The sequence below is a fragment of the Podarcis bocagei genome, assembly GCF_964188305.1.
Source record: "Podarcis bocagei genome assembly, chromosome: 17".
Lineage (NCBI taxonomy): Eukaryota > Metazoa > Chordata > Lepidosauria > Squamata > Lacertidae > Podarcis > Podarcis bocagei.
The window spans coordinates 37,865,555-37,880,308 of NC_138143.1; the positions used below are offsets into that span (position 1 = coordinate 37,865,555).

At 42.2% G+C, this 14,754-nt stretch overlaps 1 long non-coding RNA gene across 4 annotated transcripts in view; it reads right to left on the reverse strand.

The window, feature by feature from the left end:
* The window catches only part of LOC308577003, a 110,031-nt gene that overhangs the window by 59,504 nt on the left and 35,773 nt on the right, over positions 1-14,754 (reverse strand). For 3 of the 4 annotated variants that reach the window (XR_014003313.1, XR_014003314.1, XR_014003316.1), the window contains exons 2-3: positions 5,737-5,772; positions 4,085-4,277 (exon numbers count right to left, since the gene is read on the reverse strand). This is a non-coding gene — a long non-coding RNA (uncharacterized lncRNA). The remainder of the gene's footprint in view (positions 1-4,084; positions 4,278-5,736; positions 5,773-14,754) is intronic. The other variant, XR_014003315.1, reaches the window with a different exon arrangement.

The window sequence follows — 14,754 nt, forward strand, 5'->3', positions numbered from 1 at the left end:
GCCCTGCCAGATCTACAATTGTACTATGAGCCAGCTTGCTTGTGTTGACTAAGGGAATGGATTGTATTGGAGGATGCACACATTTTAGACCTAGAAGGCCATGATATGAAGTTTGGCTGGCATGCATGTCTTTGGTATGGGAAAGCTAAAATATATAGTTTTATGAACCATGTTATCAGGAGAAATTTGTACAGAGTCTGGGGGAAACACAAAAATTTGTTGGAAAGAAAAACAGCCCTATGGTTGTCGTCAATTGAAAAAATTACATGGATAGACAGTGAGCGACCTATAGAAATCTGTTCAACTTTTCTGGAAGCGAACCCAAATTGAAACCACTGGAAAAAGTAAGTAGCCAAGTTACGGATTGACTACAATATCACCAATTACATGATATGTTTAAATTAGAAGAGAAAAATGGCTTTTTGGACCAAAGCTCACAATTTGAAAAGAGTTATTGATGAACAAGGAATAATTATTGTCCAAAATGTATAAACTATTATTGGAATGGGAAACAAAAGATGAGCTGGAAATAGCATCAATGACCCACTGGGTAATGGATATAGGATGTAATATAACCTCTGGGAGAAACTTTGGAAAAATGATAGAAATCTACTGCATGCTACACACTGAAAGAGAATTATATGAAAATGATCCATAAGTGGCATTTAACTCCGAGTAGATTGGCTAGGATGTATAATGTAGAATCAGACTTAAGTTGGAAATGCAGAGAAGTAGAAGGAACTTTTTCCATATGTGGTGGACATGCAAAAAAGTTAAAGTATATTGGGAAATGATATATAATGAGATGAAAAAATGTTTAAAACAACCCCCCCCCCCAAACCAGAGGCATTTCTGTTAGGTATTGTTCAGACAGAGGTTCCCGGAATCAGAAGAGCATATTCATGTATGCAACAACAGCATCTCGGATTTTGTTAGCCCAAAAATGGAAAGTGAGAGAGGTCCCTAGTAAGGAAGACTGGCAACTTAAAATGATAGAATATGCAGAATTAGCAGGTCTAATAAGTAGAATAAGGGAACAAGAGGAGTGGAATTTTTTTGTTGAGTAAATTGAAAATAATTGTGCAGAGTTAAAAACGCTGGCAGTTTTAAAGTAATTCAACAGTTTAACATATTTTGAACTGATGTAAGATAGGAAAATTAAATTAGATGGATATAATAACTAGATGGGAAATTAAATGGGAAACCCAGCCAGATGGACAGGGTATTAATAATAATAATAATAATAATAATAATAATAATAATAATAATAATAATAATAATAATTATTATAAAATATACAGGAATGGTGGATAAGTTAAATTAACCTTGGTAGGGGAAGGAGGGAAGTCAATGAACACATGGTTTAATAAAGTATGTTTAATTTGAAATGTAAAATTTGAAAATTTAATAAAATTATGATAACGCTCGCTGGGTGAGCTTGAGGTAGTCAATCTCCCTCTCAGGCTAATCCACCTCACAGGATTGGTGGTGTGAGGCTTATTGGAGGAAGGGAGGATTGTAATACACAAATAAAGAGACATTTGGTTATGCAAGAAACTGAAATTAGCAGAAGCTGCAAAGTGTTTTAAATGAAAACAAGCTATTTTTATGCCCCCCGTTCCTAGGAGTCTGATTCTGCAAGGCCAAGGAAAAGGAGCACCATGACTGTACCCTTGTGAGCTGAAAACTGGCATAATCACACTAGATGCTGTCTCTGGACACACATCAAACACATTCAGAAATGGGAGGGTTTTTTTTCCTCCTTTGTGGAATCTATTTGTGATTGGTGGGTGTGCAGGGGGTGGGACAGGAGAGAAAACAGGGCAGGGGATATAATAAACATGGAGGAACCTCATGGTGGCATACATGGTTCTCTCCTCCCTCATTTTATCCTTACATCAACTCTGGTAAGTTAGGCTGTGAGATAGCGACAGGCCCAATATCATACATGAACCTTATGCCTCAGAGGGTCTCCACAGCTCCAGCACTCTAACCATACTAGTGGTGCTACTCTATGTAGGCTGTGATGCCTGGAGGCACAGGAAACTTGAAGAATCTAATGTTGGGGCAGATCTTAGCTTCATGAGGAACTGGCTTTCCTTTGTATGAGTGAGTGTGCGTGACGGGGAGGACAAGTTTCTAGCCCTCATGGCTGTGGAGAGATGCTTGACGGTATGCAAGCAATCCCTGAATTAAGATTTGAGGTTGTGGCTTCATTTGTCTACGGGGCTCCTTGCCCTCCCCATGGCTACAGACCCAGGATAGGGCAAAACAGGAAATTGTACAGATTGGCAAATTTGCATAACTGATGCACTGAGTGCAGCTATTCCTGGCTCGAGATTGGAATTGCTTTTGCATAATATTCTACATTCCTTTAGTACAGAAGACACAAAGCCCCAGGCATCCTGTGAGCCAACCCTTCACTTCTGTTACAGAGCTCTTCCTTTGTGGAACAAACAAAAGGTGGCAGTTCAGTCAATAATTTGTCTTTGCTGCTCTGATCCCCTGGAGTCTCTTCCTTATTCTGGCAAGAGGTGTTCCTCTTTTCTCGGCCTCAGGTCCCCTTGCTTTCACAGCAATGTTCTTTGGTCCCAGAGGGGCAGCCATCCCATACCTTTGGAACTGAAACCTACAGACGCTCTCTCCATGGATCAGGCAGCAGGAGGCGTGTGGCAGTCAGCAGAGCTTTTTACTGCCTCCCCCAGAGGGACCAGAATCCCCAAACTCCATCTCTCAGCTCCGATTTCCTGGTTGGCCACCCATCCCTAAGCTTATGCTGACCCCCAGAGCTGGCTAGCACACTGCATGTCATGTTGTCAGGCTCACCCTGTCAGTAGTAGCCTATCAGTGGGCAACAATGCAAGTGACACTCCACATCACTCGCTCTCATCAGACCGCCTTGCTTTCCTGGTAAATAAACAACCCTTTGGACGCTTTGGTGTTCTCTCTCTCTCTCTCCTTGTTGGAGGGGGGGGGGGGGGAGATCAGCTTACATATTCTGAAATGTATTTTGGAGCTATATGCTTCGTTTGGACCATGCTCTGTAAAATGGCCCCAGTTTCATTTTCCTTCCAAAATAACTTTTCTTTCTAAGCAGGACTGATGAGAATGCTGGGTATATAAGAACAGGCTGGGAAGAGATAAGAAGACACCCCTGTTTTGCCTTTAAAAAGGTGAAAAATAAAAAATATACTTGCTTGAAAACACGTTTGAGCCCACTCAGGCAGCCAGACGGCAAGTTAGCGGTGCGTGCATCACCCATGTTTACACTCTCATGTTTCAAAAGGATTTCCTGTTATAGGACTGGAAGCCCTTGTATGAGAAGAGAAGGACTGTTTCTTCTGCTTGTTTTATTTTGCCAGAAACATTGTCGAAATGCAACGGGGAGACAGTGAAAGAGCATTTTTGTCCATGGGACGCAAAATTGCTTTTTAGGTTTTCGATGCAGAAGAGAACAGGGAAGAGAGGCATTTGTAATGCAAATGAGCATTCTGTGCCAGGCATGAGGCAAACCTAAGGAGATGAGTAATTATATAACATTTAGGAAACATCTGAAGGCAGCTCTGTATAGGGAAGCTGTTTAAGGTTTAATGTATGCTGGAAGCCACTCAGGGTGGCTGGGGCAACCCAGTCAGATGGGTGGGGTAATAATCATCATAATCATTTACTACTACTACTACTACTACTACTACTACTACTACTACTACTACTAGATACACCACTTGAAGTCTCATTTGAAAATCCCACAAAGCAAGGAAAAGCCATACGTATGGAAATGTAAGCTAATTTGTAGATGTTCACATTCCTTCCTTCACACGCCCGTCACAATAAGCTCTGCTAAACCTTCCAAGGTGGTTTTAGCACCTGTATAAAAAACTTGCCCAGAACTCTCCAATGTGCCTGAAGTTTGACTTGAGCTGAAATGCATTGGCATATCTTGCTTGTAGACTCTATAAGGGCATCTGACTGGCCACCATTGAAGGATCCTGGACTAGAAGGATATTTGGTCTGATCTACTTGTGTTCTTCTTATGTTCTTCTGCTAGCTACCTTGAAGTATACACAATGCATTGGACAATACTTACTTCTGATTTCTTGGGTGTTAACAGGTAACCAATCCCACACTCTGGCAGCTTCACAGAGTAGACAGTTCTGGTGCAGGGCTTCAGATCACAACCAGAGGCACTTGGGGAGGAGAATATGGAAGAACGTGCATCTGCAGGCACCCAGGTTCCAAGTCTTGTCCCGTTATTGCTTAGTTTTGTGTGCTGATTCAACCTAGTATGAAAAGAAATGAAAATAGCAAGTTGTATTTCTCATGTGCACATCAGAAAGCTCAACCCTGGATCGGCAGCTGGCTTCCCATTCCAAGGAGCTGAGTCAGCAGACAGACACTTCACCTTGTTTTTAATGCTTGCTTTTTATTGTGTTGATTTTTCATATTGTAATTTTATTGCATTTTATGTTAATTTTACAATTCTTGGGTGCTACATAGGAACTGTCCTCTGCACCAGCCTTCCCCAACCTGGTGCCCTCCAGACAGTGCCCTCCAACTCCTTTCAGTCTCAGGTTAGGGAAGAAGGTTACTACACAATTTGGCATATAAAAATAAAGCCGCTAACCCAAAAATATAATTAAAGGCAAGCAAGCATGTAGATCCAGGACCAGCCAATACTGAGCTACTTATCCGGGACACTTTTAAAAGAGAACTTCCATCTCCCATTTCCTGTAAGTCAACACAGCCTAGATTGAAAACGATGATGTGCTGTTGGCTATCCCTTGCACATCATCATTTTCAATCTAGGCTGTGCTGACTTACAGGAACATATATACAGGTTTGTCTATCTACAATTTTATTTCTCTATGGGGGAGCGGGGAGTATTCACCAACTGCTGTGGAGATGCTGGGCAGGCAGTGTGTTGGCAAGACACAGATATTGGCCAATAGGGACCTACCACTATTTTGCTGCTTCAAAATGAACCATGTTGGGTAGAATCTACCTGCCCCTAATATCTCCCCAGGACAGTAAAATGCATGTGTACTTGGGAGTTTGGCAAAAGGGCTATCAAATCAAACCACCTCCATTACTCTACAAATGTTACATCTTCATCTTTAAATGTACAGGATTATTTGCTTTAACAAATGCCATCTTTCTTCACAGTCAAGATTTTTCATTTATTTTCTTTAAGAAAAAAATCTATTCACTAAAATGCTAATGATAGGCAGTGATTAGAAACTGCTGGCTGCTTGAGTTTTGAAAGTTCCCTGCGGGCTTCACAGACATGGCTTGTAACTTGTCAGTTCTAGAAATGTTCCCAACAAATCACACAGTGCTGTATGTATTTAAATATATATTTCATTTCCTTAATGCTTCACTGTCTTGAATCCAGTAGGGACGCTCGCGTTAAAGTGATGAAGACCACAGTATTGGTTGCGAAGTCAGATTTGATCGAAGTTTCTTGCAGCAAGATGCTCTTAAGATACACAGAGGAAAAGCAGCTGGCAGCCACAATTAGGAATGCTTATCTTAAATAAAGCCTAGGATTGTTTCAAAACAAACCTGTCAACAATGACTGGATTTTGAATGTGTTTTTAACATATAACAATGGAAGGTAGCATCAAAACCAGTGTTCATATAAAGCATGTTGTCATGGGTCATTTTGTTATGCTGTTCAATTTTTTCACTTTACTTTTGGCTTGGGTCTGTTTGGGGGCACAGGTGGGATATTCTGCCTACCTGTGTTGGTGGCAGCTGAAACTGGCTGGGACTCATCTAAATAGAAAGAAATAAAAGAGGTAATTATTTTGTTTGGCAAAAATCAAGGCTGCAATGTCCTTTTGCTTGGGTCAGCTGATTGTAGCAGTACCTACTTCCTTGCCACCTGCTTTTTTGTATATTTGTTAATAAAGAAATCCCCGTATTCAAAGAAAGTATACTGTTGAACAATGTATAGACGATGGTTGCACATCACCATGCTTAGTATATAGCTTCCCAGATGCATTTGGATAAACCTTTTTTGGAGACGAGTGTTACTGTATATTGATGTGATACTATATTGATGTGATAGTGAGTTCCAGAGTATTATCCTTTGATTTTTGTTCCATTAATACTTTCTAGATAAAGGGAACTGCAGCTGCTATGGATGACTTGTAATAATAAATAGAATGCTCTTTTGGTATGAAACGTAACATATTTGAGAGAATACTAATTTCTGCTTTCCTGCCAAATGGTAAGAAGTCTCAGGGCAGGTTTACAGGATCAATTTCCTCATGAGGAGAGCATTCTGAAGACTTGTAGTGTTTTATAACATCTGTTTGTTAACAAATATGCAAAAAAGCACTAATTATATGGTGACTCCACACCATATTCAATTATCATGAATACTAGTCATGGTTAAATTTACCTTCCATGATTTTGTTAACTTCTTGCTCAAAGCTATCCAAGACATTGGATTTATTTTACTTGTGGTATTTTTCTTACCTTAGTCTGACCCTTAAAAATCACACAGAGCCTGAAAGAAGAAATGAGTAAGAGTGTCACTCTTCCAAATTCCTTCTTCAGAGAAAAGAGATCCACCTTCATCACCTCTGACCAAGGACCTGTGAGTGGGTGAAGGCTCAGAGGTCTCATGGACACCAGGGGATGACCATTTTGGTGACCCCTGAGCCAGGGCAAGATCTATGCTGACACCAGCATAGAATCCCTCTCCTTCTCCCTCTGTCTCACAAAATGGATAAATTGCAAAACAACAACAACAACAACAACCAGGGCTTCCTAAGAACTGGGTGTTAGCATGGACACCCACAGGTCATATGTTACTGCCCCCACATATGTGCCTACATAAACGGGACTGTGATTTGCACAAGGTTTTTTAGCATAGCTGTCAACTTACAGATTTGAAAATAAGGGACCAGCAGCCTTGAAAATAATGGATCAGCAGCCAAAATAAGGGATCAACAATTACTTTGATAAAATACGTATTTTGTTGCGTGCAAATGGCTTTAGATACCTATTAGGTCCATAAATTACCATTGAGCGAGCGGTTGCCGAACAACTCCAGGCACGCCTGGAAGAAGCGGACCATTTGGATCCCTTCCAGTCGGGATTCAGGCCTCATCATGGGACTGAAACTGCCTTGGTCGCACTGGTTGATGATCTCCGGCGGGCTAGGGACAAAGGTGAGAGCTGTTTCCTAGTTCTGCTGGATCTCTCAGCGGCGTTTGATACCATCGACCATAGCATCCTTCTGGACCGTCTTGAGGGGCTGGGAGCTGGGGGCACTGTTATACAGTGGTTCCGCTCCTTCCTCCTGGGCCGTGTTCAGAAAGTGGTGGTGGGGGATGAGTGTTCAGACCCCTGGGCTCTCACTTGTGGGGTGCCTCAGGGTTCTGTCCTCTCCCCCATACTTTTCAACATTTACATGCAGCCGCTGGGAGAGATCATCAGGAGGTTTGGGCTGGGTGTTCATCAGTATGCGAATGATACCCAGCTCTACCTCTCTTTTAAATCAGAACCAGTGAAGGCGGTGAAGGTCCTGCGTGAGTGTCTGGAGGCGGTTGGAAGATGGATGACGGCTAACAGATTGAGGTTGAATCCTGACAAGACAGAAGTACTGTTTTTGGGGGACAGGAGGCGGGCAGGTGTGGAGGATTCCCTGGTCCTGAATGGGGTAACTGTGCCCCTGAAGGACCAGGTGCGCAGCCTGGGAGTCATTTTGGACTCACAGCTGTCCATGGAGGCACAGGTTAAATCTGTATCCAGGGCAGCTGTTTACCAGCTCCATCTGGTACGTAGGCTGAGACCCTATCTGCCTGCGGACTGTCTCGCCAGAGTGGTGCATGCTCTGGTTATCTCCCGCTTGGACTACTGCAATGCACTCTACGTGGGGCTACCTTTGAAGGTGACTCGGAAACTACAACTAATCCAGAATGCGGCAGCTAGACTGGTGACTGGGGGCGGCCGCCGAGACCATATAACACCGGTCTTGAAAGACCTACATTGGCTCCCAGTACGTTTCCGAGCACAATTCAAAGTGCTGACCTTTAAAGCCCTAAACGGCCTCGGTCCAGTATACCTGAAGGAGCGTCTCCACCCCCATCATTCTGCCCGGATGCTGAGGTCCAGCGCCGAGGGCCTTCTGGCGGTTCCCTCATTGCGAGAAGCAAAGCTACAGGGAACCAGGCAGAGGGCCTTCTCGGTAGTGGCGCCCGCCCTGTGGAACGCCCTTCCAGCAGATGTCAAAACGATAAACAACTACCTGACATTCAGAAGACATCTTAAGGCAGCCCTGTTCAGGGAAGTTTTTAACGTGTGATATTTTACTGTATTTTTGGTTTTTATGGAAGCCGCCCAGAGTGGCTGGGGAGGCCCAGCCAGATGGGTGGGGTATAAATAATAAATTATTATTATTATTATTCAACACAAAAAAGCAACAATTTGTTGTTGACAAAGGGCAGCTGGACATAGAAAGGTCCCCATTACCTTCAGTAGTTTATTTAAGGGACATCATCAATAAGGGACAGTAGCGGGACATGGCGCTGGAATAAGGGACTGTCCCGTCAAATAAGGGACGCTTGACAGCTATGTTTTTTAGAACTACACACTACAGAAGAACAGCGACCTAGAATTGTGTCCATTGCTGATATAATCATTTCATATATCACAGCCAATTTTCATTTGTAATAACAACAAAAGGGTTTTAAGAAAAGTAGCAGCTGGGAGGGGAAAAAATACCCCAGATGAATTCAGAAAGGAATGGCCTGCTTTCCATAGTGAGGGATGAAGAAAACTTCTGTCAAAGTTGCAAAGCTTTTCAACAACAAGATTCAACTTTTTTCTTCTTCCACATTTTCTTTCCATTTCTTTCCTTTTAGGATTAGGGTATGCTGGTTTATTTCTGGCTGAGCTGAAATGCTTAAGGAAAAATATATATGAATGAATGAATTAATGGTGTTGGTGCATTTTTAGATACTCAGCCCTGTTCCTCTTTCTTCTGCAAATGAAACAAAGGGAATGAATTACAATCATTGGTGGGATGGGTGGGGGGGAGAGAAAGGGCAAGCAGTCACACTGCTGATTAAAGAGGAACAAAAGCGGCATGTTTTGTGAAAAAAAAGATTATATTGCTCATTAACTGTTTCAGATTTTGTTAAAGTACAGACCATTGTAGAAATAAGACAATTAGTGAGAACACATGAATAGATGATCCTCTTCCCAATTGTGCAACAGTAATGAGAAGGAACAGAGGCTTCATAATGAGGAGAGGGTGTGTGTGTGTGTGTGTGTGTGTGTGTGCGCGCGCGCGCGCATAGGTGTAGGGATAGATAGATAAATAGATCTTCTAATGCAGACTTCTTCCCTAGAAAGGAAAGTGCTTTAAAATTCTCCATGTAGTTTTCTTCATAATGTAGAAGTGCCACTGCAGGTGTCTGAATCTTATTCATTCATCTCTCCACCCACCAAGCTTCCTTTCTCTCCGTTTGTCAGCACATACAATCTATCTATATTTCTAAAGTGTATTAGAGGGTTTGAAAAGTTACAGAAAAGGGCAATTACAACTGAAACCCTTTAAGCATAGTTACTTGGGAATGAATTCCATTGTTGTGTAAGATTTGTTGGAGAAAAACAAATGCATTTCCTTCTCTTGAGTTTGTAGTTAATGCATGTGGTACTTTAAACCACATGAATGCACTGTTTGTCTAGCAATCTAATCAGCATTGGCTTGTAGTCTTTGCTTTATCTGTGACTATGTTAACACCATCCCTAAAAGCCGAACCATTTTGTTTGTCAACTTGTCTGCTATTTCTCACCTATAGTTCCCGCAGAGATAAATCTACTCCTGCATGAATAAAGCCTTTGAGCTCCAGAAATTGTGATTATTCCAATTTAATTCACTCAACCTGCAAGGTCTGCTAACAAGATTCATATCTGAGCAAATATGTACAGGAGGATAAAGCTAGCCAATGATCAAAGAGATGGGACCTTTTCTCTTTTTTTGCCTAAAATGAAATACTGTATTTGGGTGGAGTGGGGGAGTGAGACCATGAAATGTTCCTGGGGTGCCCATTGTCTTAAATCCCCCTTCCCCAACTCACTGCGTTCCTTGGACATAAGGTGCTGAGGTCAATTACCTATTTCTCCCTTGAAACATACATAAAGCTGAAGTTTGAAGATACTCATTCCCACTCCCTCTTTCAGCTCTATGTGCCTTTCAAGACTTGTATTGCTTCTACTGGATCTGTTTTACACATGTTCTTTGGGAAAGCAAGGGGTGGGTGGGTGTCCTTTCTCTGCATGTGGGGAGAGAAGAAGTGACCAAAAGGGGTGGTACCCATGGCCTTGCTCAAATATCCAGTGTGCCCATCAGCCTTAAAATTACTCCAGCAATCATCTATTTCTTATAAATAATTCTCAGCAGCTGTAATCCAGTGCTTTAGATACACTCTTTTCCTTCCATTTGTGACCCTTGGGCTTGAGGTCACATCTAAAGATGTTTGGTAAAAACTCAGTGGCAAAGCAGATGCACAAGTCCCAACCCCAGTCTGTTATGCCCAGCTTCTCATTTTCCCCACCTTAAATTCAGTTCTCTTATTTACTTATTTTTTTAAAAAAAAGTTTGTAGAATTTTCAGTGTATAAGTTTGAATTTCTGTCAATAAACACTTTTTGGTTTGGACTAATGTACACAGTTTTGCAAACAATTTATCATAATAGAATGCATTTTTGTATGTGATTTTGGCTAATATCTTCATTTTCCAGTCAAAGTTGACACTACTGGGCTTCTTGATCTGACCATGACTCCTTAAGTGAGGACTATTCCATATTTTGAGTACAATAAGAAGCAGTAGTGGTAACAAATAGAGTTGGTGAACTCTAGATTTATTTTAGTAGATAACTATTTAACAGAGAAATGCCAAGTACAAGTAGGTAGGAGTTCTTTGCAATAAAAATAAAAATAAAATAAAATCCGGCACTGTTTGCTTGTCCAGAAGGAACAATTAAAGAAGTTGTCATTGCTGATAATTTTCACCCAGCAGCAGGGGTAAGCCCAGGCTAATGGGGAGGAACAACAACAAACAGCAACAACCCACCGAACATTTAGGGAAGATTTGAAAGACTTCCTTTGGACATGGTCCTCTCTTGCCAAGCTCTGCAGCCAAGAGGCCGGCTGGACTTTTCAAGCTAATTTTTGGCCACCTGCCACTTCCAGGCTGATGAGTCCAGTGCAATAGGTTCCCGGCAGGCAGAAATAAATTGTAGGGCAATCTGTATTTGGCTAGCCTTTCGTTACCTGTCACCCTCTGCCTGAGTGCATCCTTTGAATTGTATTTTCCCTGGCAAGTTTTCCGGCACACATCCCCTGTCCCCGATGCAGCTGAAATTGGCAAATTTAAGCAAATGCCAATAATTCTACCCCATCCCTAAATCTCTTTTGTCGTTGTCAATGGACCCAGCTCACTAATGATTTCTTAGTGTTTCAGCCTGAATGGCTTCCCATAGATTTTCCTTCTTTTTGGGTTAGGCCTGGAATTACCATTGGGTATGTTTCTGTCATACTGTTCTTTCCCCTTGCTTGGGTCCCAGCTGCTATCTATATACATTCAAGGCTGCAGAGGGGAATTTGGTATTAAAAGGGCGAAGAAGGTTTTATACGCAGGCCACATCTTTATATGCGCTATGCTCCTCTAACACGGCACTTCATCAACTTCTAATTATGTCTGGTTGACAAATTTCTAGCTCTTTCAGCTGGAAATGGAGTGTCTTTGACTGAGCCCATTAGGGCTCGTAATTTTTGACGGTGGGGAGGAGTTGCTTAAGTGACTACTTATCCTCGTCGTCCCCCCCGCCACCCCCAAACACTTCCACTAAAACTAAGTTTATGTAACTGTGAGCCCAGGTTCATTTGCTTTCTGCATAGAGGTCCCTAAGAGAGAGGGAAGGAAATTATATTCTACGTTTTAAGTTGTGTGCGGTTGCTAAATTACATTTGGAGTGCATTATGTTAACCGTTAAATGGAGGTGGGATTGGGAGAATAAGGTTAATAAAGTGACTAAATCTGACAGGGGATGTCACTGAGGAATAGCGTTTCTTAAGCCCTTGCTTCTCAACTGAGAAGACGGGAGGGGGAGAGGAAAAAAAGAAAAAAACACACACATCCACACACATTTGAATAAATAGTAAGGGGCAAAACTGGGCAGAATTGCTCAGAGCCTAGTAAGCTTAGGCTTTGTGTTCTACACTCAAAAACTAGCCTCCTTATTGGGGCTGCGAACCAAATTGAATAAATTTTAATAATGTCATTCTATTAGCTTGAATCAATAAGCCAATTGCATTTGCTTAAGGGTAGGAATATTTCTGCGGGAAGGACCATTCTTTACTTATTGTTTGATGATGCACATGTGGGTATCATAGCAGGCATAATCTTAGCAGAAGCGCTCCTCTCGCAAGAAAGAGGAAGAGAAATGCCAACTTAAAAAAAATAAATCTGCTGCCCTAGTTAATTGGGGCATGCCTTTTTTGTCCATTTCTGGTGGTGTTTTTGTGTGTGAATGAGAGACACTGTGAAGCAACTGCCACATCCACTGCCCTGCCATTCTTGCTGGGGGGACAGAAAGCCTTTTCTTCTTCCCTCTCTCTGACTGCAATGGCAGGGATGATGGGGAGAGTTGTTCAACTGTCGGACAAATTATATTGGAAGGTGGCCGACTCTCCTTCATTGGAGGTTTTTAAACAGAGGTCAGGCATTCTTCAGCTGAAATTCCTGCATTGCAGGGGGTTAGACTAGATACCCTTGGGATTTGATCCAACCCTGCAATTCTGTTATTCTGGGACAGAATACACTGGGACAGACAAATCTCTCAATTTCAGTTCTCAGAGTTTCTTACTTTTCCAATTATAAATTCAGATATCCACATTTCCACAACAATTTGCAATTATAAAAAATATACCCTCATGAAAATGTGACAGGGTTTGATTGGGAATTTCTCTTAATAAACATACTTTTGAATGCAGCGTTGACTAATATACACATTTTGCAAGATAGTTCCATCAAGCAAGCTGAAATGTCAGCTCAATACCTCAAGAACCTCCTCTTCCTCCATGAGCCAACCCAGACCTTGCATTGACCCCCTGAGGCCCTTTCCCATGTGCCCATGGGGAGGGTGTCAACACAAGGACGGGCCTTCTCAGTGGCAGCTCCCCAAGTATGGAACACTCCCACAAGGGAGTCGCACAAGGTACCATCACTGTGGTGCCAGGGGAAAATGTTGATTTCCTGCCAGGACTTTGGCTTTTAATTATCTGTGGTCTCCCTTTATCTGGTGGGATGCTTTGGTCCTGCCTTTAAATAAACATGAATGTGCTTTTAGCTATTATTCTGCTTTAGTTCTATGCTGTTTTTCATGTGTTTGCTATTTTCTGTAAGTTGCTTTCAATTACTTTTTTGGGGAGGGGGTAGTAACGAATAGGTTCATGAATCCTCTTCTTCCTCCATGTTAGCAAACTAAGAAGTCATTTTGAGCCTACCCTAGTGGACAGAGAGGTTTTCTAAAATGGGTTTCAGTCTTTCTGATGGTACATCACCAGAAAGTGGTACTCCAGATTTTGAGTAACTGACCTTTTCCCTACAATAATTACCAATGAGTGTCTGGCCAATCGTAACACTTCACAGAAAAGCCCTGCTTTGGCAATGTCCTTCCCATCCTCTGCACACCACCTTCCCTACCTGTCCTGCTATGATAGAACAGTTTCAACTCTGAGATTTGACTCAAATAAAAACTGACAATGTCGAGACATTTTAAGTACTTGACTACAAAGGGTTCATGCAATTATCTTTTGTCAGAATTCATTTTGTCAGCTCTGTACAGTGCTAATATCTTTAGGTAGCCTGGAAAGAGAGAGAGAGAGAGAGAGAGAGAGAGAGAGAGAGAGAGAGAGAGAGAGAGAGAAGAGAAGGAGTATGGGGAGTAAAATGCCAAGAGAAACAACTTCAAGTTCAGGGTGATCTGTGATTAAAAAACTACTTGCGTATGCTAAATTACTATCAGAGATTGAGAGAACTTCAAAGATAGGTGGGTCTGCTAATGATGTCAACCTATTAAGAAGATGGAGATAGAATGTGTTGCACCAGCACTGAAGCAAGAAGCAAGCATTGTGTGAATATACCCTTGTGAATCAAGCCTCAGGCGGGGTCTGTTATTTTCATACACTTATTCATTGAAATGCTTTCTGAAGGAAGGAAATCAGGTGTTTTATCAAAGATTCTGGTTCCACAGCTGTTGGAAAGGTTGCAGCGCTCCCTAAACCTTGGAACAATGTTCTTAAACCTCACTGCAAGAAGTGAGGTTACAGGGAACCAGGCAGAGGGCCTTTTCGGTAGTCGTGCCCACCCTGTGGAATGCCCTCTCATCAGATGTCAAGGAAATAGGTAACTGTACAACTTTTAGAAGACATCTGAAGGCAGCATTGTACAGGGTTTTGGTATGTTTTTTTGTATATGTTGGAAGTTGCCCGGAGTGGCTGGGGCAACCCAGTCACATAGGTGCAATACAAATAAAATCACCATCATCAAACTGTGTTGTGGCACCCTCATGTGTTGCAAGGGATAATGGACCTTGAACAACGAAGACAAAATGTTGCACACATCTACTGCTCCATGCCACTCAAAGTGGAGTTCCCATGTACAGGAATGATCCCTCCCCCCACCTTTCTGCTTACATGTGGGGAGTGACATCATTCTGGAGCAATGAGGCACCC